Source organism: Miniopterus schreibersii (genome assembly GCF_964146895.1).
Source record: "Miniopterus schreibersii genome assembly, chromosome: 18".
In the NCBI taxonomy this organism is placed as follows: Eukaryota; Metazoa; Chordata; class Mammalia; order Chiroptera; family Miniopteridae; genus Miniopterus; species Miniopterus schreibersii.
Genome location: NC_138121.1, coordinates 17,339,190 through 17,360,777, shown reverse-complemented (window position 1 = coordinate 17,360,777; position 21,588 = coordinate 17,339,190). Strand labels below are relative to the sequence as shown.

The 21,588-nt window shown below is 36.1% G+C and overlaps 1 protein-coding gene across 1 annotated transcript in view; it reads right to left on the bottom strand.

Moving 5' to 3' along the window:
- PMFBP1 (polyamine modulated factor 1 binding protein 1) overlaps nt 1-20,036 on the bottom strand; it is a 208,747-nt gene extending 188,711 nt beyond the window's left edge. The window contains exons 1-5 of the mRNA XM_081118742.1: nt 19,997-20,036; nt 18,646-18,945; nt 15,155-15,255; nt 9,441-9,554; nt 3,366-3,489 (exon numbers count right to left, since the gene is read on the bottom strand). The gene's annotated coding sequence lies outside the window, so the exon portion shown is untranslated. The remainder of the gene's footprint in view (nt 1-3,365; nt 3,490-9,440; nt 9,555-15,154; nt 15,256-18,645; nt 18,946-19,996) is intronic.
- Nucleotides 20,037-21,588: the final 1,552 nt, after the last annotated feature.

Genomic DNA, 21,588 nt, shown 5'->3' with positions numbered 1-21,588 from the left:
AACTATAAAATATTAAATTCCAGTTATTGGGCTCGCTTTTTGGAATGATATGAGTTAGCAATTTAAAACTAACGTCTGTGAATTCTAGGCTAGAACAAATGAGTAAACATATTGAGGATAACAAAAACCAGATTTCTCACTGTTAAAGAAAGGAGTTACAAATATGAAAAGGGAGAAGACTAGAATGTAACTTATGATGCTGAACTGGGATTTGAGTTATAAAGATAAGCACAGTTTTGATAGAAAAGTCAATATAGAATAGGTGTATATATGTGTGCATATAAAATATGTATTGCAGAAATATTAAAACATATTTCCTAGCTCTACCAGTTGAGAGAGCCTAGATGCAGTGACATGCCAATATCCATGAACACACTTAGTGTACATATCTTGGTTTCAAAATTCTACTGCCCACTAAAAGCAATTAGGCTCCATGGGGAAAACGCTAATTTTAGACTAGAATAGGTAAGTACAAGATAATCTGGATAGTTCTAAACATAAGTTAAGAAATCTTTAAAAAATAGAATAGCACAAAGTAAGATGGTAGAAAGAAATAGGAACATATTAGTAATCACAATTAATGGACTAAGCTCACCAAATAAAAGACGAAGATTTCAGACTAGAGTTTTAAAAATTCTGTTACACGGTGGTTACAAGGAAAATGCCTAAAATATAAAGCTGCTGAAAGACAGATGGAATTTTTAGGATATTTAATAAATTCCTAAAACTTAAGAAGGAAAATAAAACAGAATTGAAAAAATTAACATAGAATTATATGTTCACATAATTAAGTGCTTCATAGAGTTATAAATTCAAATGGCCTATAAACTTAAAAAAGATGCAGTATCCAGTAAAGTTGAAGATAGAAATATCCTATGACCCAGGAATTCTACTCCTGTATATATCCTAGAGAAATTTGCAAATAGGCCCTGGGAGACACAAACAATAATTTCAGAGCAGCACTGGTTTTAATGACAAACTGGAAAAAACTATCCATGTGTGACAAAGTATATTCATACAATGAAATATTCAACAGCTAAACAAATGGAAAAAACACACACCCACCTACACAAATCAACGACAATCTCAAAAACAAAGTTGACTAAAAGAGTCAAACCACTAAAAAAAATGCATCAGTATGATAATATTATATTAAAATAAGAAACTATGTTGCATTTACTTGAGGTAGAAAAACTTCTGGGTACCAAAACCAGAAATTACTTAAAATACTGGTGTAAGTGTTGAGAAAGAGAATGACTTCAATGTCTAGACCAGCACTATTCAATAGTACTTTCTACAATGATGGAAATATTCTATATCTGCACTGTCAAATATAGTAATTGCTATCTACACATGGCCTTTGAGCATTTGAAATATGGTTAGTGAAACTGAGAAACTAAATTTTCAATTTTATTTAGTTTTAATTAATTTAAATTTAAATAGCCACATGTGGCTAATGGCTACTGGTCATTACAGGTCTACACAATAAATCTTTCTACAAGTATGGTAGTTTGACAACTCTGTCCTTACATATTTGGCAAGTAACTCAAAAGGAGTTCAAAGAAAAATGACATTGCTATAATAAATCTCTTCCTATTTCCATCTATTTACTTATGTAAACAGGTTGTATTAAGGCTTACATCAGCAAAACAAAAACATAAGTAAATATTGATTCAGTCAAGTCTGTAGAACTTATATACAGATGCATGGATTGACGAAATAAAAGTCCCATGCATCTTATTAATAAACGTGTTTTTGATAAAAATTTACTTTTTTGCTTAATAATTACTTATCAAAATTTGGGTATTATATTTAAGTTGTTTTGATAAATTGTGTACAAAAAATAATTGTCATGTTAATTTGATAACTTTAATACCCAGAGCAGAGATTCCCAAATTTTCTCAGTTCATAGGGCCCTTCCTTAGTGTTGCAGTAGTTCTTCCAAGGCTCTCCTAGGCTAAAAAGAAAGTCCTGACAACTTAAGAGTAGTAGTTCAGGTCATGCCCAACAGATGTCACTGTGTTTCTCTCAAAAATTTAAAATAATCTGTGGTGCCCTGTGAGTTGACTACAATGCCAGGGAGTACCTTGATGCACACACCCGTGGACCTAGCTAGCCTTTTGGGTAAAGAAAATGAAACAACTGGCAAATCTGGATAAAGGATATAGAGGAGTATCTTCTATTTCCAATGTTTAGGAGAAATTTAAAAGAATCATTTAACTAATGGAAAACATACAGGACATATAGAAAAAAATAGATTTTAAGAATTTATGAAGGTTATAACTAATTTGGGGGCAGGTCAGTAGTGAATGGAATGACTATCCAGGGGCCCAAAAATACGTTTTGAAGTTTAGATTAAGTATCCTACAAAAGAAATGGATAGATATGCACATATATAAGTATACCAGTGCATATTACAGGGAAAAGATTTTAATTATTAGAGTTGTAGAAAGCTGTATTTAACTTAGAAAATAAGCCTCTCCCAGCTCATATCCCATCTTCCCATACTGAAGGCTGCTTGTGGCCACATATTGGGGAGACTGTCTGATTACCTATTCCTTGATGATTGACTAGACCATGCTAAGAAAATAGATCCACACTGGGAAGGTTTAACTGAATGAGACAGAGACAGAGAGACAGAGAAAGAGAGATGCACTGTGGAGTCAGAGAAAGAGGTATAATGACTTGAAGACAATATTAAAGAGGATTTAGGTAAAAGAGGCAGGGTTAAAGGTTACCATGTACTTCTGACGATAGTTATATTTTCCACGTTATATTTATAAATTTCTTTTCTCACTGGCATTTTCTATAAATAGTCCCTATCTAGTTTAAATCAGCAGTTTATAGAAAAACAGAAGTTCCTTAAGAATAGCAGGCAGAGTAGTATGAAGTTTCCCCACAATTATCAACACCTTCAGTGTTTCCAGGCTCACGATCTGGATATCATTTTCCTTATTCCTACTTCTCTTTAGATCTCCATTTATAAATTCTGCTAATCGTTTCTTTGTAATAACCTTGAGATTCACTTTTCCATCAATAGCATCGTCCCACCACACCCCCACTCCCAGGTCCCAATGTCTCCACTCCCCAGCTCTCTGGCCTTAACTAATCCAGGTGTGGATTACTGCAATGGTTTATTAGGAATTCTCTTCATCGTTTGACCTTTTCAACACCAAACATTGAGAAGATTTGTACAGTACTATTTATCCTTCAGCTCAAGTATCCACAGTGGCTGCCCATTCCTAAGTCTTTCACTCAAGGTACTTCATCACTGGACAACAATTTTGTTAACCAAAACTTTAGTTCCATAAAAGATATTCTACTTCAACTGCTCTACTCGAGCGTTATCTTCAAGTTTGACTTACCTTTCCTTCCATCCTCTCTGGCCTGCCACAGGTATAATATTGTTAAAAGAACATCTTCATTACTGTGATGAGAGTGGGACATTATCAAAAGGGAGGGAACATTTTCTGCAGATGATCGTTTGCTCTGCAATAAAAAAAAAAAGCAAAAAGGAAATTGAACCGGATTTTTTTTTTTTGGGGGGGGCCTTGGTAGCCTAGAATTTGACTTTATACCACCACTCTCTTTCATCTTTGAAGATTCATAGTCTTCATCTTTTTCAAAATCCAGCTCAGACTTTAACTTTAGAATTTTTCCTAGACTGACAGCACAGGATAAAATATTCCCTCTATTCAGTATACTTGCTCTTAATTTAGAATTTTTTGTTATGCAGGAGCCGACAGAGTTCAGTACATACTTTTCAGTATGTACAAGTTTGTTATATGTGCATATTTGCATTCCTTATCATCAGTCTAGGACACAAAATAACATTATGTTCCTCTTAATTTTCAAATTAAATGCCTCTACCTTGTTCTTCTCTCCTAGGGACGCTCACTTTGCTTAAACTCCAAAACCTCTAGGGATGCTTATTTAGGTTTACAGGTCTGGTGACCATCCTCTGTTTAGCCAACCAAGGAAATGTATTCTTTTCAGCTGTTACTAATATCACTGGCACAAGATACGCCTGTTGAAACAAAGACAACTCAGCAGCCTCAGCACAGTATTTGTTGCAACTATTGCAATATTCCAGGGCCACACTTCTTGTTCAGTACTGAATGAGCCATAATAAATCGGACATGGCTCTCTACTGAGAACCTGGCCACCTGCCCAGTGCAAGCCTACCTAGCTATGAGCCTTTGAATACCTTGCAATGGAAGGAGCTCAGTAGCACTTACCCACCTTGCTTGTGACTTTGGCTCAGAGTCAAGCCTTCATGTACTAACAGACTCGGCTCAGGTCTTTGAGGCTAGCACACATATACAGACACAAATATTTTCTAAGGCTGCCTGTAGTACCAGAATAAATTTGAAAAGATTTCCAGACTCAGCTACTACTGTGACTAATACAATTCTCTTTTGTTGGTTTTTGAATATCTACTCCAAGAGCAAAAGAAATGCCACCCGTTTTTTTCAAAGACCATGCCCATTTTCTGCCCCAGGATAAGTAACAGTGCTTTCAGGGAAGACCTTGCTTTGTTATATATACTGTATATCCAGCTAGTGTTAGGGACCAGGCAATCAATTTCTTCTCTCTTCTTTGTACAGTCCCCACTGTGATAGGTACTTGTAGAGACTTGCTGTTTGTTTGACCAAGTCCCTAATCTCAATATCCTTTGCCCATTTCTACAAAAAGGGCTGGAAAAACCAAACACAAGGTTTTCCCCACTGCCTGAAGGTAGAACATTCCTATGAAAACTTTTCTAAACTGAAATGGCATTAAGTGAAGTGATTACCATTAATTTATACAGAAAAAACTTTTGAGTGTTTCCAGACCCCCAAAATAACCTACCAAATCATACCAAGTAACACATAAAACCTAAAATAATGCTAACATATATTAAAAGTGAGAATGATATAAATATACACCATACTTTGTATATACATCAATCCACTCAAACAATAGATTTTCTACTGGACACCAACTAAAAGAGACCACTTTGCTACTTACTAGCAGAACCAATAGTAACTGTGGCAGCTTTCAAGAGTCTCTCTGTGTGCAAATAGTACAAATGGTGGACACAAGCAAGTACAACACACAATGTCTTAATTTTGTTCCTTATGTATTTTAGATATTAACTCCTTATCAGGTATATGCAAATATTGTCTCCCATTTAGTAGGCTGCCTTTTAATTTATTAATTGTTAAACAATTGTTCTCTTTGCTGTGAGGAAGCTATTCAACTTGATGTAGTCTCATTTATTTTTGCTTTTGTTGCCTGTGCTTTTGGTGTCATAAAGAGTCATTGCCAACACCAATATCAAGAAGGCCTTGCTCCCCGGCCGGGCGTGGCTCAGCGGTTGAGCATCAACCTAGGATCCAGGCCATCAGGGTTCGATTCCCGGTCAGGGCACATGCCCGGGTTGCAGGCTGCAGCTGATCAATGACTCTCTCATCATTGATGTTTCTATCTCTCTCTCTCCCTCTCCTTTCCTCTCTCTGAAATCAATAAGGATATATTAAAAAAAAAAAAAAAAGGCCTTCCTCTTTGCTCTAGGAGTTTTAAGATTTCAGGTCTTATGTTTAAGTATTTAATCTATTTCCAGCTAATTTTTGTCTATGGAGTAAGATAAGGGTTCAATTTCATTCTTTTGCATATGGGTATCTAGTTTCCCCAATGCCATTTATTGAAGACTATCCTTTCTCCTTATGTGTTCTAGGCACCCCTGCCAGAGATTAGTTGACCTCTGTGTGGGCTTATTTCTGGGTTCTACATTCTGTTCCATTGATCTGTTTCTGTTTTTAAGCCAATGCCATACTTTTTTTTTTTTTTTAAATCCTCACCAAGCATGTCTTCATTGATTTTAGAGGGAGGAAGGGAGAGAGAAAAACTGATGTGAAAGAAACATTGATGGATGCCTCCCATGCTCGCCCTGACCAGGGATCAAACCTGCAACTTAGTTAAGTGCCCCAACCGGAAATTGAACCCGCAACCTTTCGGTGTACAGGATGACGCTCCAACTGAGCCACCTGGCTGGGCACAAGTGCCATACTCTTAGTTACTATAGCTTTGTAATATAATTAGAAATTATTAAGTTTGAGGCCTCCAGCCTTTTCTTTTTCAAGATTTCTTTGACCATTTGAGGTCTCTTGTGATTCCATACAAACTTGAGGATATTTTTTTGTACATCTGTGAAAAATGCCACTGGTATTTTGCAAGAAGAGTTACGGCTGGTGCATTAAAGGTGTTCAAATAAACTCAATGTTTTCAAATACATTTTATTTAGAAGGAGACAATGCTGCATAGTGCAATGTTTCTCACATGTAAGAAATATACCAACCTTTACAAATGAAATCACACAGAATCTCAGTGTTGTATTACTTAAATATGTATAAATATAAAATCATAAAATTAGGCATAATGGATTTTTCTTAAGCTCCCATAACTATAAAACTAAAACAAATCTACAAGTTAAAAATTCAAAAATATTTAAATAAAAAGAATTTAATGATAATTTTGTTAAAACTCAATTGCTAATATTGGGTTTAATATAGGGTGATTTTCTTTAGTTCTGGTTCTATATTTACTGTATTTTTAAATTTACTAATGTGGACACTGCCTCTTTACAGAAGTATGCTGTATAAAATGGCCCTAATGTTCACTGAGCTGCAAACTATAGATTTCTGTACTTTATATATAAGTTAAACCTTAATTTTTTTCACAATTTAAAGGTTTTGTTTGATAGTAAAGTGTGACCAGATTTATACTTAACCAATCTTTCCCTGCTGATAAACAATCTTTGAACGCCTATTTTAATAAGGTGTCATCATTAACATCTACTTGAAGATACATTTAAATATTCTTGTTACTTAAATCTACACTAAATAATCTGATTGATGGGATTTAAAAAGAGTATTGAACACTAGAATTATTTCAAGGAGGATCTCTGTGCAATACAATGGCAGTTTCAAATTCAATATGGAACCAACTCCTACAACACATGTTCTTTTGGGTTCATGGTGCCTTTACTACCATGCTATGTTATGAATCCTCCTTGAAACACTACCACACCTTCATTTTTAAATGTTTTTATTGATTTTACAGAGAGAAAGGGAGAGGGAGAGATAGAACATCAGTGAGAGACAAATATCAACATTGATTGACTGTCTCCTGCAAGCCTGGGACTGAGCCCCCAACCCAGGTATGTGCCCTGACCAGGAATCGAACCGGTGACCTCTTGGTGCATGGGTTGACACTCAACCACTGAGCAACACCTGCTAGGCTCACACCTTTATTTTTAGATTGCACTATGACATTTCTTTGCATTCACTAGCCAAGAATATGGGAGAAAAAACAAATACAAATAATTGCTCCAAAATCACAAGTCAGTACTTTGCTATAGGAAGCTATTAATATTATTTTTTCTTCAGATTTATTTTTATTATTGGGTATGTGGGCAAACTTTATTTTAAAAAAGGAATGCTGAAGTTTCAGTGTGACAGATGCAGTCTGCTAGTGGACTCTTCTGCCTCAGGAACTCCTAATTTCCCCACAATGTGGTCACATCAGAGGTAGTGATGAAGCCTGAGGAGGATGGCGAGGGGTGCAGGCTGTCCTCCTGGGCACTCCTGGTCTGGGAGACCCCACTGCCAACCCCACTCTCCTCAGTGATGTTGGAAGACCCTGGCGTGGTAGAACTGCTCACCGACTGGGACTCCTGGTCACTACCTGAGCTGCGCCACTCCCATTAATATTATTTTAAAAAAGCTATATAGATAAATATGTCCAGAGATGTAACCTACGTAAATCAGAATACTTGCCCAATTTTACTTTAATTATCATCAATAGAATTTTATTTTTAACTTTAAAAAAATTGATTTGAGAGAGGGAGAGAGAGAGAAAGAATCACTGATATGAAGAAGAAACATCGATATGAGGGAGAAACATCAGTCGATTGCCTCCTGTATGCACCCTGACTGGGGAATGAACCAAAACCTAGGTATGTGTCCTAACTGGAATTGAACCTGCAACCTTCCAGCACATGGGACGACGCTCCAACCAACTGAACCACACGGCGGCCAGGCGGCATTAATATTATTAATGATATTATTTATAATCAATAAAATGAAAGCACAATTTATTTATTTATTTATGTTTTTTACTTTATTTTTATTGTTGACACTATTACAGATGTCCCCTTCCCCTTTGCCCACCTTCACCCAGCCCCCACCGTCCCTTCCCTCTGGCCATCACCACACTGTTGTCTGTGTCTGAGGGTTATGCATATATGTTCTTTGGCTGATCCCTTTACCTTCTTTCATTCATTCCTGCCCACCCACCCCACCCACACCTCTGAAAGCACAATTTAAGATTGTCAGGGAATTTTCTTTTATATAGAAATTATCACCTTTTAACATACATAATTAACCTGTTTATTATCTACTCCCCTCCCCCAAGAATGTAAGCTCATTAAGGCAGCACCCCCTCCCCATAATGTATCCCCTATAAGTGCCTAGAACAGGATGCAACTAATAATATAAGCACTTAGTAAATGTGTTGAAAACATGAAAAATTTGTCAAAAAATGACATCTGGGGACACCCCAATCTTTTGGGATTCTCAGATTGAGAAATGGGGATAGAGGAAAAAGCTCTGGCTTAGGAGTCAAAGAGGCCTGAGTGTGAATCTATTTCTTAGCTATTATCTCTTATTCTTCTGCTCACTCGCTGCATGACTTTGGTCAAGTATTTAAATTCAGGGAGTCTGTTGTTTCTTCTTTAATACAATGTAAAGCTGCTGAAAATGAGAAAAATGGCTAGTACATAACATACCAGCATATATGGAGATCATCACCATTATTAATATTAGAGATGTCACAGAAAACTATTTAATCAAACAAAACTGCACTTTTCTATGATTTTCCCTTCCTTTATTATCTTACTCATAAAAAGGTAAAATAAATGAATATATGGAATAAATGAAAAGGTAAAAAGAAATAGGATGTAAAACTTCCACTAAAAGAACTGCATGAAAATACTGGAAGATGTTTTCAGAGTCATTTGTCGGATGTTGAAAGAGCTTGGCTATCATAGAATTACAAAATAAGTGAAAAACAAAGAATAAACAAGAAAACAGAAATAGATGAAATACAAGAGATAAAGTAAAGATTGCCTTGTGGCCCCCGCCGCACACAAGTGACTTTCTCCCTCAGCATTCAGATAGGCTTTCTCTTCCCACTTTCTTCCTCCTGCAAGTTCTACTCAGCTCATCAGGAACTCTACTCCCCAGGCCAACCCTGAAGGAAGAATTAACCTACTTACTGAACCCTTAGGCAGTGTGCGCGGCCAGGAACCTGGGTATTTGGGGAACACACCGAGGTAATCTCAGCATTTTATAGCAATTTCTCACAACCACTGAAGAAAGAGGTATAAAGCAACTTACTATAATAAGAAAGCGCAGTGTAAATGTATTCCTTGGTGAAGATTTTTCTGCCAAGCGGAATTCTCAGAATTCTTTGGAAGTGCAAATTGAAGATCTGTCTCAGGCAGACATTATCTATTTTATAAAGGGAGAATAAAATATTACTTAGTTTTAGGCAACGGACATTTCATTAGTATTCACAGTTCAGCACAAAATAAGCAATGTTGGATGGCTCAGTTCAGTCTTAACCCAAACCATGTTCCAATAGGTACTGGTAGATTAAAATGGGTTTGCTCTCCAACATCCTTAATAATGCTAAAAAATAGTTACATGTGAAATACACCCCTGAAAATAACTTGAGTGTTAACAGCCAAGCCCATAAGCTTTCCCTTGCCCTTACTTGTCACCTGGTTCTGTCAGTATGCTAGTTCAACTAATGATCTTTAATGCTAATGAGCAATAGATATGATGTTAACCAACCTCCACTTAGCTGACTCACTATATTGCCCTGAACTCTTCATTTTATCTATAGAAACATAATTGATATATACCTTGTTGAGGGTTCATGGCTAATAAGCTATTCTGTAGTGTGGACAGGCACTTCTTCCTCTAGTTAAGCAGAAGCTTGCTAAAGATCATTTGTGCTTGTTTCCAATACTGTTTACTGCCCATTGTACTTGTTACTTTTATTACATACTCTAGTTAACCATACACAAGCTGATAAAATATTAGTGCAAAAAGAATACTGTAGCCTGTATAAACAACAACAAACTAAGCTGAATGCTCTAAAAGGATGCAATATAGAAGTCACTAATTAACATGAATTAGGTGAGGATGAAACACTAGAAAAGTTTAGAAGAATAATTGTAAACATCTATAAGTATTCTGTATTCAAATTGTTTCAAAATGTCTTTACCATCTCCAAAGAAATCAAAACAAAATCATACATCATACATCATGCATTAAGGTAAGTGCATCGAGAACACCATTCAGTAACCTATACTCAAAAGACCTTAGCAACTTTACATCTAAGAATTGGTGAATGAATACTGTTTTATGTTTCAAAGGCAATAAAATGCTTAAGTACTAACACTTTTATTAGTCCCAGCTATAACCAACATTTTTGGTTAACTGCCCATTTACAGGCCCCAAACGTATCAGTTAAGAGGGTTCTACTCTATTAATCTTTTTTGTTTGTTTTTGTTAATCTTCATGGGAGGATATTTTTTCCATTGATTTTTTAGAGAGAGTGGGAGAGAGAGAGGGGGAGAGAGAGAGAAACATCCATGTGAGACACATCAATTAGTTGCCTCCTGAATGTGCCTGACAGGGACCAGGGATCAAACCTGCAACCCAGGTTCATGTCCTTGACTGGGAACTGAATACTAGACTCTTCAGTCAGTGGGCTGGCACTCTAACCACTGACCCACAATGGCCAGGGCTACTATATTAATCTTTACTGTTTCTCCTCAGTCTCAGAATGCCAGACACTTCAGATTATAGAATTCTCCAACACCCTTAAATTCTACTGAAAAGCATCTGCTAAAAAATATTAGTTGTTAGTTAGAACTTAAGGACTTCTAGCTGAATTTAAAATTTAATGTAAGATTTCAAAGAGTAAGTAATAACAAGAAATACAACTACATGAGGATACTAAGTAGTTAGAGAAGGAAGAATAACTAGATACACCAAAAACACAACTTTGAAAGGCAGGAGAGAAATCAGAATGAGTGTTCTAAAAAATGAAACAGTAAATCAAAAGAAGAAAACAATTTAAAGTGACACAGAAAGGATGGGTGATGGATGTGAACCAATGCTGAAGATATAATTTTAATTATTGGTTATAGTGAACAGCTTCATCAACTGGAAAATGGTTATTTGAACTATAATGTATCCAGTGTGGAATTCTATGCAGTAGTTAACAATAAGGCAGATATGTAGACATAGACCAGAAAATATTCCAGTGCTTTAATATTGAATAAAAACTGCAAGATGCTGAAAAATATGATCCCATTTTTTCTCAACATTGTGCATATGACATTGTACATACAGAGAAAGTCTTGACCATACAGAAAGCTGTCAGCAATGGTTACCCTGGAGAGAGGCAGTGAGGATGGGTATACTTTATTTTCCCACATTTCTATAGGGCTCATTGTCTTACAAAAATATTTTGTTACTTTCTAAGTAAATAACAAACATCCAGCTTTGGAAAAAGGCAAGGTGAACAATATAAACACATAGAATTGGTGGTTTAAGAAAAGCTACTTTATATCTCAGTCTAAACACCTTGGATATTGTTAATGTTTATAAGCTTATGACTTCTGCTGTGATAGTGGTAAAATAGTATGAGATGCCTTTTCCAAAATGAAATGACTAAGAAAGTCTAAAAGAATTCTCTAAAAGAAACTAATGAGATCAACATTGATATCTACATTTCAATTTGTCTCTGTTTATGTCTTTTTGCTCTGTTATGGGGATTTCCTTTCACATTACTAATTCAGTCCATGACATGTCATTTTTACCAATTCTACTGAATTTTCTGTTTTGACCATCATGCTTTTTAACCTTTAAGATTTCTTTCTGTTCTGATTTCTCCTTTGCATGGAGGCCTCTTCTGTGTTCTCTCTCTGAATCTAAGGATTCAAACTAAAGTGTTTTATACACACACACACGTATATATATACATATATGTGTGTATATATGTATATAAATATATGCACACACACATATATATAATTGATTTTAGAGAAAGGGAGAGGGAGAGATAAACATCAATGATGAGAGAGAGTCACTGATTGGCTGCCTCCTGCATGCCTCCTACTAGGGATTGAGCCTGAAACCCGGGCATGTGCCCTGACTGGGAATTGAACTATGACCTCCTAGTTCATAGGTCAACACTCAACCACTGAGACATGTGGGCCGGGCTCAAACTATTCAAATTTTTGTATTTCTTGCACCATCTACTGTTCCTCTGGGGTCAAGAATTCACTTTTCTCATTTTATTTTTTCATATTCATTTTGCTGATTTTCCTCATATTCTACTGATATGTGTTCTTGTTTATAAATGAAGAACAAAGCTGATTGTGATACGTGGTCACCAGGGATTTCCTGTATCTCTGCTGTAGCTCTGTGTCATCTGTTTCTCCAGCACAAACTTTCCCTTCCTCCATTAGCTGGCTGATTACCACATCTGATTAAATGGAAAAGACATGCAAACAGACTTATGATCCATGAATAGGCAGCAACAGATAAAGGGGTCTGTGCCACAGTGTTGAAGGGCACTCATGTATGTGAGAAGCCCTTAGTATATTTACAGAGCATCTCCTACCAGATATAAAAAGTAGTTATTATGGTTTTCGTGCAAGGACAAATCCTTCATTGAAGAGTCTGTATAGGAGGAAGGGGTTGCCTTTAGCCATCAAGTCTCCTTAGCCTCTGTCAATCTGTGACTATTTCTCAGTCTTTCCTGTTTTCCCATGATCTTGACCCTTTTAAAGAATACTGATTGGTAATTTTGTAGAAGAAAAAACACCGTCAATTTGACTATGCCTGAAATTTTCTCAGTACTAGACTGAGATTATGCTTTTTGCCAAGGTAATGCTAAACTTAAGATGGCACAGTGAGAAAGCATCATATCAGGAAGTACCTGATGTCAAGATGTGCCCATACTGGTTGATGGTAACTCTGAAAACATAGTTAAGGTGGTATCTGCCAGGATTCTTTAGAGTAATTATTTTTCTCTTTGTAATTAATTCGTATCTTTCAGGGGAGATACTTTGATGGGATAAAAGAAGAATGATCTTTTTGTCATACTTTCATTCAGAAATTTTAGCATCCATGAATGATTATTGCCAGCAATAATTATTTCTGTAGTAGCCAAATGGTAATGTTCTATTTCCATTATTCTTTCTACCTTTATTTACTGGAATTTTACTATAAGAGATGTCCTTTTGCCACAATTTATTTAATATTTTTACATCATTGTAGCTTCATGGATATTTATTTAATGTTATGGGTTATAATCCATTATTGGCAGTATATATTCTATTCACATGGTGTTTTAAAAATTACTTTTTATGGCTGATTTCAAATATGGTCATGTGTTCTGAGAAAACATAATCCAAATATCACTTTTTGGACATCTATTGAGATTTCCTTTGTGACAAAGCATGTGGTTAATCTTTTGTAAATTTTCTTTGTATACAGACATAATGAATATTCTTTTTGCTTTCGAATTTTTTCATTGTGAACTATGTAACATGTAATAGTGTACCACATATAATTATATGTTTAGTGGCTTATTATAAAGCACATACCTGTGTTACTACCATCCAGGTAAAAAACAGAATCTTGATAGTGACAGAAAAACATCTCAAGTGCTATGTTCTAGTATGTCTTCCCTGCTCACTGTCCCCACCCTCAGCCCAGAGAAAAACAATGCCTTAATTTTTAGATTATCTAGTTACCTACTTCTAATAAATGTAACACCTAAGTATGCATTTCCGAAAACTATACTTTAGTGAAACAAGATATATTATGGAAACATGCTTAACAGTATCACAAAAGAAAGCTTCAAAACAAGCAGTACTGCCAGAGACAAAGAAAAATATATCATAATGATGAGGTTAAATTCACTAAGAGAAGGCTGATTCTCAACCCACTCAAGTCTTCTACGCCAGATAGGAGCCTAAAAGAGAAGTGGGACCCTGAGCCTTGGGATGAGGGTGTTAGGGCTGATGCAACTGAGAGTTTTAAACACCCAGATTACCCTCAATCCTCTGGGCCTGTGGAAGGGACCCACTACCACCTCTTAGAAGATGGGAATTCCACCTTGTTTTATGAACAAGTTTCAAATGAGGCAGGTGCCTTATAATACTTTCCTTTTTCAGAACCTGACTTCACTTCACCTCCTGGGCACCAAAGAAGTAACTAGTCAAACCTCAGCATCTTCTCATTAGGGAAATTTTGGGCCTGCTAAGGGAGGAGAATGATTTAATGCTAATAGAAGAGAATGACAGGGTCATAGTACCTGCCTACTAAGTACCATAGGCACTGGCAGAATATACTCGGGAGTAGATCCTAAGGGTGCTGGGCCAGGAAAATGGAATATAAAGTTAATAAAGGGGACTTTTCCATGACTCAGAATTAATGCCCTGAGAAAGGGACCTTGTAGTTAGTTTTTAATACAGATGGGATGGCTCTTGGAAACGTGAAAAGAGCAATGGCCTACATTAAATAGAGATAGGACAACTGGTGTTATAAACTATTCAGGAAGTAATAAAAACCTCAAAGAAGTTGGTATGCTGGAGTGAAAATGTTATATAAGACCAAAACCCAGCTCACTATGTTTCCTGGAAAGACTTGGAAAATGCTTCACTTACCAGCATCATTGAATATCTTAATAGTCACTGTTCTCTGTAGGTGGGAACTTTAAAGGTGATGGCATGATAGAAATGGAATCCCTTCTTTAAATGTAGACAATATAATCCAGGAATAGCAGAGATTAGGTGGCAGTACTTAATTATCAAGAGAATGGTGGAAATAAGTATTATGATAGGAAGCAAGTTTCAAATGGTAACCAGTAGGTGCCTGACCCATAGGGATTTACCGAGATGGCTCAGAGAACTTGGTATTACTAGAGGCAAGACAGATGGGCAGTCAATAAAGGTGTTTTAAGGCATCATTATTGAGTTTTGAGTTTAAAAAGAGAGAAACAAGAAAACACATACACTTACAGCTATAAACTGTGATTCTTTCCGTGAAGACAAAGTTCATGGTGCCCTGAGGGAGATAGGTTGTAGCTTCCCACTATCTTCTCATTCGTCCAACCAAGACTCTAGGAAACAAGAGTGATGGATCATTCGGTCATTAAGGCTACCTCTGTAGCCAGAGGGCCCTGCCTCCCTTCAGTCCTGCACTCCTGCTTGGGGTGAGCCTGGCCAGGTTGGGCTGATTGGGCCTTTTCAGAGGCAAGAAGGAGCTCCTGGAGTCTCTGGTCTGTTCTCAGCTGGATTCCATACTTGATTGTCTTCACTTCCTTGTTATTTATAAAATTGTCTATTCTGTGCCTTTTATTTAGGGTATTTAGGCCATTTACATTTAATGTGATTATTGAAGATGACATTAAGTCTATTATCTTGCTATCTGCTTTGGGTTAATTGGGAACTTTTGATAGTTTCATTTTCTCATTTATCTTATTAACTATAACTCTCTGTTGTGTCATTTTTGCTCTTTGCAAAGTTTATAATATACAACTTTAACTTATCATAGTCTACCTTCAGGTGATATTATACCACTTAATATATGGTGTAAGAACCCTAGGAGAAAATTCTCTCATTTCACTATTTTCTTCAATAGCTTTGTGCTACTGTTGTCATGGATTTTACTTTTATGTTATAAAATAATACACTTATAATTTTTGTTTTAGTCAATTACCTTTAAATACATTTAATAAATTATAAAAATTTACCAACATAATTATCATTTCAAGGCTTTCCATCATTTTCCATTTGTCTGAAGTTTCCTTTACCATTTTTTATAGTGTAGGTCTGCTAATGAATTCTTTCAGCATTTGTACATGTTGAAAATGTATTTCACTTTTACTTCTGAAAGCTATTTTTGCTGTTTACAGGATTTCAGTTTAACTTTTTTTTTCTTTCAGTACTTTTAACGATGTTTCTCCACTATCTTAGGGCTTGCATTGATTCCAATAAGAAACCTGTCATTTTCATCTTTGTTCCTCTGTATATGTCTTCTTTTCTCACTGCTTTTAAAACACTGCTTTTTACTGATTTTGTAAAAGCAATTTGATTATGATGTACCTTAGTATAGTTTCCTTTGTGTTTCTCATGCTTGGGATAGGTGGACTTGTCAATTTATACTTTTCACAAAATTTGGAACAATTTCAGCTATTTCTTTGAATATACTTTTTGTCTCCCTTCTATCTGTCCTTCAAGGGCTTCAATTATACATGTAATAGGTGACATGAAGTTGTCTCACAACTCACTGATGCTCTCTATTCATTACTTTTCTTTCTATGTTATTTTAGATAGTTTCTATTAATATATCTATAAATTGATAATCTTTCTTCCAAATATCTAATCTGTCACTACTTTTCTGACATGGCATTCTTCATCTCAGACAGGGTAGTTTTAGTATCTACTAGTTCAATTAGAGTATTTTAAAAAATCTTCCACATCTGTTTAATATGTTCCTGATTTCTTCTAGCTTTTTGAATATATGGCTCCAGTACCATGAAAAAGACTAAACTCTCTTCAATAGATTGTCTTTGACCCTTTGCCAAAAAGTTGTGTGTCTATATCTGGGCTATCTATTCTGTTGCACTCATCTTTAAGTCTATCTTTATATAATTATCACACTGTTTTGATGACTGTGGCTTATATTTTTCTACATTTATTAAACTGACAATTTAAAAAATCTAGTGATATAGTGAATCAAATTGATTTTAGAATGTTGAACCAACCTTTCATCCCTGGAATAAACCTGACTTGGTCATTCTTTTTATATATTGTTCAACTCAATTTGCAAATATTTTGTTAAGAATTTTTGTGTTTATGAGAGTTATTGGTCAGTAGGTCACTGCTCTTACATTGTCTTTGTCTGGGTTTGGCATCAGAGTAATGCTGACCTCCTAAAATGAGTTGGGAAGTGTTCCTTCCTTTTCTATTTCCTAAAAGAGGCTGTTTAGGATTGGCATGATTTCTTCCTTAAATGTTTGTAGAACTAGTCAGTGAAGGCATCTGGGCTGCATGTTTTCTTCATAGAAAGCTATTTTAACTAAAAATTCAATTTCTTTAACAGACATAAAACTATGTGTTATTTCCTCTTGAATAAATATTGGTAACTTGTCTTTCAAGGAATTTTTTCATTTCATTTAGGTTATCAAATTTATTGATATAGTTGTTATTTACTTATCCTTTATTATCCATTTAATATCTGGCAGGTCTTTAGTAATGTTCCCTCTTTCACTCCTGCTTGTGATAATTTGTGTCCTCTCACTTTTTTTCTTATTTAGTCTGGCAAGATGTTTATAAGTTTTTGTATTTTTTGCAAAGAACCAGCTTTTGAGTATACTGATTTTCCCCACTGTTTTAAATTTCATTGGTTTATGCTCTTATCTTTATTATTTCCTTAATTTTCTTGTTTTTTATTTAATTTGTTATCTTAAGACAATTAGAATATTGATTCAAAATCTTTTTTTGGTTTCTAAAATAAGGCATTAAAGATTATTTCTCCATAAGTACTTTTTTAGCTGCATTGTACAAATTTTGTGTTTTTATTGTCATTCAATTAAAAATATTTATTTATTAAAATTTATTTTTATTTTTAATCCTCAAACAAGAATATTTTTTCCATTGCTTTCCCGAGAGAGTGGAAGGAAGGGGGAGAGAGAGAGAGAAACATTGATGTGAGAGAGAGAGACACATTGATTGGTTGCCTCCCACACATGCTCTGACTGTGGTGGAGATCGAACCTACAAATGAGGTACATGCCCTTGACTGGAACTGAACCAGAGACTCTTCATTCCACAGGCTGGTGCTCTAACGACTGAGCAAAATGGGCTAGGGCTAAAAAAAATATTTTTAAATTGTGCAAATATTAAACCAAATAGAATACCAGGTAAACAGGCATAAATCATGCTTTCCTCAGGCAAACTGGACATACAGGCACCCGTTGAGTTGATCCAAAGTAATAAATATTTTTTAATTTCCCTGTGACTGTCTCTTTAATTCATGTGTTATTTAGAAATGTTTAATTTCCAAAAATTTGGGATTTTCCAGCTATCTTTCTGTTATTGATTACTAGTTCAGTTTATTTGTGTTTAGAGGATATATTTTGTCTGAATTCAGTACTTTTAGATTTGTTGAGATTTTTTTGAATGAATCAGAAAGTAGTTTATCTTTGTGGGTGTTCCAAGTATACTTTAAAAAATTTTGTATTCTGTTCTTGTCGGGTAGAGTGTTCTTATTTTTATTTTCTTAAATGGCTATTAATTTTTTGAAAATAAAACTGCACAAAAGGAAGGAATATGCCACATAAGGTTAGATTCAGAAATCTGATGGTTCAATGTGTGAGTCTGAAAGATCAAAAATTATTTTACAAGAATAGTTTTCTGTATGAACGTCATTAAGTACATGTGCATACAATTAAGAGAGACATAAGAGACCAAGCACCCACAATTAAATGCAGATAATGAATAAGTTACCTTTTTCATGTTTACCTCCCAATCTATCTGTTGCCAGTCTATACTCGTTTAGTCGCATTGGTTTTATTTTAGTCCTTCCAAGCAGCCATGATCTTTTCTTGCCTCAGGATTTACTGAACATACACTCTACATGGAAAATACTCTCTCTCTTTCTCTTTTTGTTTAATTCATCTTCAATGTTCAGAATTAATCTTGCATTCACTTTTTTCAGAAAGCCTTTTCTCACATGCCTTCAAAGATCAGGTCTTCCCATTGCACATTTTCATGGCAACCATACCTCTTTCCCAGAACTTTTTGTGACTAAAATAAAAAATATAAAGCCAGATTAGGTCATATTATCAAAGTTTCTTACAAATTTTTAGGCAAAGATGTTAAGACTTCTCAAAAGGTTCAGAGTCATCTATTCAAATAAGTTATCAAAATGAGATGTGAAGTGGCCAACTAACCCGACTGGTGACTTAACTGAAGCCTCTTCTGAAGATTTCTCTGAAAGCAGAATTATACCCTCAGAAGAATATTGAATGCATCAGTCTTTCATATTACATATCTAATAGTAAATCCAAGGGACTATAATTTATAAAATGTTTCACACAGAAGGGCACACACAAAACCAGTCAAAATGAGAAATCTCATTTTTCTGCCTTCATAGAGCCAGGCAAATAGATAAGGTGTCTATATTTCTCTAAGACATTCCTTGCTTTAGAAAGGGAAATCCATATACAAATATCAAGTTTGGCTCAAATAAGTTTTCTTTTCCAAATTAAATCTAAAAATTAATCCTTTAGAGTCTAATAGTTTCTTATAAACTTTTAGGCAAAGGATTTGGGTGAAGAGAGTGAGAGGAAAATCTTCATCTTTCATGAACATTTGGAAAGTTAATTTATTTTAAATAGCACTTGACAATATTACTAGGGAGCACTTGTAGGAAAATACAGAGATTTCCTGGCAATGGAGTTGGAAGAGCTGCCTTCCCCATGTCTCTCAGGCTCACTTTGTAAATTATGTGAAACACTTTTAGACAGACACTGGTACTCATAAATTATACAGCTCATTTGCATATTCCAGTCATGAGACATTATGCAAAGTGACACGATTTGCATAATGGATTCCTCTTGTCGCTTCACTTGCTGCTTGCTTTTAAAAAACAAAATGAAATAAAATGAAAGCATAAAAAGGTGAAAGCATCAAGTTCCCAGCTTTGCCTATGTCCTTCCCAACTACAGTATCAACTGCTTTCATTTCCTATAGAGGACTGGGGTGAAGGGGACAGAAAGTAAAAATCTACACACATACAAACAAAAAAAACAAAGAGCTTTCATATGAATTTTGTTCTTAATTACAATGTACCTACTTTTTAGTTGAAATCCTTCACCATAAATAATCCATCTGAGTCAAGAGGGAAAGAAACAAAACAAAACACAGATAGAGAGAAAGAAACCGGAACTTTTTCTTTAAGAAAATATCCTTTGCCTATATTTAGGGAAGGGGCAGCCTTTCTCTCCTTGTAACTAAAAACAAAACAAAACAAAACAAAAAAATCCCACCAGGTATTTTCTTATTATTGGAAAAAAGTATATTATGGATGAGATAAATGGTCTGGGGCAGGGACTCCCCCCAACCCCCCATAAGAACTTCTGAAGGGTTTTCCTGTTTTTAAAAAGGAAGGGAGAAGAAAGGGCTGTGCTTTATTTTAAAAAAATATAGAAAGGCTAAATACACTGTAAGGATGAGACAGTACCACGTCGACTTCTATCGGCTCTACTCCAATGAACAGGCAACATTCCCTCAGCAGTTGCTAGCTTTGCTGCGGGCTTTCCCTGCCCCCCTGCACCAGTGCGGAGGCAGAGTGTGCCAAGCGGCTGGCGTCTGTACCCTGTGGGAAAAGTTAACTGTAATTCTTCGGCTTTTAAAATCAATTAACCCGTGTGTTAATTAACGTCAAGTCGACGGGAGGAGGAGGAGGAGAAGAAGGGGAGGGAGGGAGGAAAGAAAAAAGCTGCAAGGGCGGATGGCAGAAGAGTTGGCACAGTGCCATCCATTCAGGGGCAACGCCACAGTTTCGTGTGATAGCAGCAGCGGGTATATGTTACGGGGGCCCTGAATGCGGGCCATGCAGTGCGGTAAAGCCAGGGGAGATTATCCAGACCCCCAGGAGCGAACAGCAAGCAGCAACCGAAGGCGCAAGTGCCAGGATTACAGCCTAGGCTGCTCCAACTATGAGCCCTTCCTCGGACCCAGGGACTCGGCTACTTGGGGTTTGGGGGTCTTCCACACCAAAGAGGCACAGAGCTGACTTTAATCACTTTTTTCCTTTAAACTTGATTCTGCCGCAGTGGAGCCAGCACAGTGGATGCTTTCACACCCAGCAAGACAAAGGCCGTCGTCTCCGCCATGACACTGTTCCGTTCCAAGCAGAGGCCGGGATCCTGGACTCCTTGAAAAATCAAAAAGAAACAAGGAAAACAAGCAAAAAATACAGCAACAAACAGAAAAAATGAACAACCACCAAAATCGTGTGCCCGTTTGCCCATGCCAGGGGTGATCTGGGCATCTGTTGCAGCAGAAGGCGCTTGTGTGAGGCTATTTTTTTTTTTTTTTTTTGGCAAGCTGTTGGCTTGTTTTTGACTTTGTTTATAATTAACTTAAAAGAAAACACCATTCAGCCTAGTCAACAACAAACAAAGAGAAAAAGCAGACATCGGAAGAGAAATGCCATAGGAAGCGGCTTGAATGCATGCCACGGCCGGTGCCACTTGCCGTTCGGAAAACCTCAGGGAAAGATGCCAATTCTACAGCTCGGAAGAAGGCAGAAGGCAGAGAAGGGAGCAGAAAGGTCTACAAATAGAAATCATAAGGAAAGAACACCGCTCATATAATCCTGGATTGCAAGTGCACACAGCTTCTGCTGGGAGAAGAGAGGGAATATTCAAATGGAGATATAGA